This window comes from Corvus brachyrhynchos, unplaced genomic scaffold, assembly GCF_000691975.1.
Source record: "Corvus brachyrhynchos isolate BGI_N302 unplaced genomic scaffold, ASM69197v1 scaffold17, whole genome shotgun sequence".
NCBI classification, from domain to species: domain Eukaryota; kingdom Metazoa; phylum Chordata; class Aves; order Passeriformes; family Corvidae; genus Corvus; species Corvus brachyrhynchos.
The window spans coordinates 12,461,040-12,465,459 of NW_008240046.1; the positions used below are offsets into that span (position 1 = coordinate 12,461,040).

General features: G+C 33.9%; 1 protein-coding gene across 1 annotated transcript in view; it reads left to right on the forward strand.

The window, feature by feature from the left end:
• Positions 1-4,420, forward strand: part of CFAP97 (cilia and flagella associated protein 97) — a 28,380-nt gene that overhangs the window by 8,580 nt on the left and 15,380 nt on the right. The gene's annotated exons all lie outside the window — the stretch shown is intronic.

Sequence of the window (4,420 nt, forward strand, 5' to 3'; positions counted from 1 at the left end):
GTGAGAGTGCCCTGGATGATCTCGTGCATATTTTAAGGTCTACATGGTGCTTTTGCATTTGTTTTCATGGCCCAGAGTTTTTGGCACTAAAATCTGTGGAAGAAAAAAGGCTTGACTGAAGAAATCTGATGATCTCAGGTGAGGAAAGCCTCTTGCAGTTTAAGTCTGGTACATTCCAAGCCAGGTTTGCTGTGTTGAAGTAAGCCTGGTATGACTAAAACTGCATGTATTGTGTTTCTTCACTTTGCACCTTGCCAGACTGAGTTTCTAGTGAATAAGGATTTAAAATGTATTGTATACATGGTTTAACTTGCCTATAACTAAAAAATGAGGATTTTATTTGTATGGAAATTCTTTGAGGTTAAGAAAAACAACACTAGCCATCAAGAAAGGTAGCGCTGGTTCTCATCTCTGACAGTCCTTGTGCTTCAGCCATTCTTTCATACTAGAAACAATTCCAACCAGTTGTCAAAACATGATGTCAGAAGAGTTGTTGCTAGGCAATTGAAATTATGATGTCCTATGTCTTTATTTGGTCCCTGTTAGCAAGAAGCTATTTAGTAACTAGTGATTACCAATGGATTCATCTCATCCCTAAAACAAATGGGTATTATAGCTGAGAGCAGGTATTCTCAAAGATGAATCTCTACTGGGGAGAGGAACTTTTTTCTCAAAACTGAAAACCAATTTTAAATAACAATAATAAAGATAAAGTAATGAGAAGTAGAATTCATATAGTCTAGCAGCTAATGTTCCTGATTAATGTGTACATTACTCCCAAGTGCCTCTCTAAATCGGCAAGCACAACTCAGCTTAATTAGTTTGGGCATTTTGAAGTTTAAATGGGGCAGAATTATTAATGGTGGAAAGTAACTAGTCTGGGAAGATAGGAGCTAATCTTATTCTGAGTTATGGCTTACAAATTTTTTTTGTACACATTAGGGAGAAAAAAATTGCAAATAATTTTCTCACACCCCCCAGTCTCCATTAAATGTTCATCAGAACTGCGTAGGCATAAACATTGCTTCAAGTGAGAGTACTGCAAGCCCAGAATGCATGAAAAAAATATTTAAATAATCATGATTTTGTTTTAAAGTATAATATTCTCCCAGTACTTTATACTGATGAAGCATTTTATTTAAGTTTTTTTTCAAATATGCTTGTAATATAGCTGGACCTAAGCATTTACAGCAGTTATACAAGTTTAACTTCCCAAGGTCCCCAGATACTTGCAGAATTTCCATGTGATCTGTTACTGTGTTGTTTCTACGGGGCACACAGTAATTAATTTTGTATGATTGTTCACATTACCAGTGCATACATTAGGGAAGACTGGAATCTCTTGTATTAAAAAAAGAATTGCAAAAACAAAGAAAAAAATTTGGACTAGCACAAGAGTCTGGTTATTAGGCAGCAAGGCGGTTTGTGTATCTTAAAGCAGAATTAATTTAAAGCATTTAGAAACTGTTGCAGTTAAATTTAAAAGTAACTGAAAAAATTTTTCCTTTATATGTCCTTCACCTATTTGTGTTCATATTGAAAACTATTCATTTGTAAGCATTTAAAAAACTGTATGTGGACAAAAATTTATCATGCCTTTACAACTCCTAAAGCTATGCTTGTTCTTGATAAAAGCCAAATTTTCCATTATGCATTTCTTAGTAAGCCAAAATCTTGCAAATAGCATAATTCTAGTTGGAAATCTCATAGTCTCCCTGCTGTATATAGCACTTTGATTGTTTTTTAGATAGGTATTGCTGATAGCAGGTGTGATTATAAATTTTCAGGTAGAGATACAATATTTCAGTTGTTTCATGATGTTATATAGATCTTTGCATGTAATTATTTTGTGATTCGATGATGTTTTGCACTTTGCTATAAACCTTAAAGATAGTTCAGAAAATTAATAACTGAAAGCAATATTCTAAACCCATAATAATAAAAAATGTCAGTTATTTCCTCTGCTGTACTCTTGAGTAATCTGAACACAAAAAGAGAATTAAGTATGGCAATGCAAAGAAATCGATTGTAAAAGATTGTTTTTGAAGGTAATTTCATAAATCACCATGTTAGAAAACTGGGAATAAAATAAATTGGAAAATCTTCTGATGCTATTTTTCCTTGATCCTATGTCACGATTATTATGCAGATAAAGAGATGGGTTAAGTATATGAGTGTGACTAAGCACTCATCCGTCTCAACCCATTATGCTACAGACTTGCTCTCTGTCTTTAGACAAATCTCTTGCTTTCTAGTAGTTCAGAACTGAGTTTTCTGCTAAAATTTCTCTATATCTCTTTATCCAATTGTTTGGTATCAATACAATGGGATAGCACAAGGTGTATACAGTGCTAAAGAATTTAGTATTTTTTTTTCTTCTCTGTAAAATGGGGTTGATACCTGCTTATTTTACAGAAGTGTCTGTGAGAATTAGTCTGTAAATCCATGGTGTTAGCTATTATTAACTTGAGGAGGTGGTGTGATGGGGTAAGTAGGGCAATTGGCCACAGACTGAAGACCAGTTCTATCCTTGAAGCTCTCACTGACCTCTGTGCTGATAAGGCTCTTCTATGCCTTAGATTTTTAAAATAGTCAGAGCTCCCTCTGTGAAAAGCCTGTAATATAAATATCATTATTATGAAAGTAAAACAAATAGTCAGAGCTCCCTCTGTGAAAAGCGCTGTAATATAAATATCATTATTATGAAAGTAAAAGCTCTGTGTTTCTGAATAAAATCTATTGTAGAAAATTAAATAGCAGCTTCAACTGAACATGTAGCAATCACTTCAACTTTTTTTTTCTCATATAATTTGTCACTCAGGAAATAGAACAAGTTTTTGATAACTGAAACTTTGTTCTCTTTAGGGATATGTTATCTGTGTGCTCATTCGTGCTGAACTAGTGTATTTGTAGAAAAGCTGCTAAGCAGTATCTAAAGTTAAAGTAGACTTTACAATATATACATACCCAAACTGTACAGTTGAATTAAGCATATATAGCTTTCCTGCAGAATTCCATTTAGTGTGTATGTTCAGAGTTTGAACTAATTTTCAATGTGTATGTGTATTCACATGCTTGGTTTTCACAGGTCTAGAAACCTATGTTGAGGTAGAAAAGCAATTACTATCTTATTCTTATATTTAGAGTTTGAAAACATATTGAAAATCTGTGAGATTATGGAGAATCCAGACTTTCCCAACATGTATGAGCAAATGTGTAATTATGAGGAAAAGAAGTCCAGTGCCTGTAAGATATCTGTTGTCTTTCTAATGATATCAAGAGATAACTAGCAGCCCTATTTAAGCATGTTTAAATAGGGAAAATTTTTACCTGAAAAGGACATTCTCCTTCTCTTAAACCCACCAAATCATGAATTCTCCAAAATCACTTTTAAAGAGCTCTGTGGCCTGCAATAATGGATGTTCTAGGAAGTATTTGTTTAGGGATACCACAGGGAAATAGTTTCACTCTTAAACTACTATATATTGATGAAGAACTGTGGTTTATTTAATCCTTTTGTATTTTTCAAATGTGATATGCATGTGGTAGTGTAGCAGTATAAAATAAAGTATCAGTCAAGTGTAAGCAACTTATATTGGGATTGCAGAAGATACACTGAAACATGCATGATTTTAATTTTAGCCTTAATGCCATTAGGACAGCTGTATTGTCCTCTCCTAGTGCATTTGACTTGCTAATTATAAATTGTATTTTATATAAGGTTTGGCCTTTCTCATTCTGCAAGGTTATTTCAATGCTTAGAAATTAAAAGCAATAAACAGCTTGTTTATGGCTTAAAAAAAATGTCAGGTATCTCTCCATGGAAACCAGCTTTCATAGAAATCCTGTGAATACCAGGGAATTTTCTTTTCCTACTTACCAGTAAATGACAACTAGACTGCGCACTGTGCAAGTCATTACGCAAATGCTGCTCCTTATTTATCATCTCCCCCAAATTATATTTATGGTCTGACTGACAATGGAAGTAACTAGGGGTTTAGTTAAATTACTTATTACCCACTGATAGAGTATGAACATGATAGATAAATCATATTTCATTGTTCTAAGACTTACAAACTTTTAGAACCTTAAACCATAACCTGTAATGTTATCTCATGTTGTCATGGCCACTGCAAAAATAGTCACGTACACCACTCAGATGCTTAGGCTTTGTGATTAAAGGATAGTGTGGGTGCATTGTTGAATAAATCACTGAAATAGGTATGAAATTTAAACACCTGAGTTATATAACATGAACTGTACTACCAGTATTTAATAGCATTTGGAATCTTACTTTGGTTTTGCTTATTGATGGTGAATTTTCCCTGGTTTTGTGGGCATGTGCTGACCTCACTTAGACACGTGCTGTCTTTGCCATGAAAGCATGTTGCCAGTGAGTGGTGGCATCCATTCAGTGCTT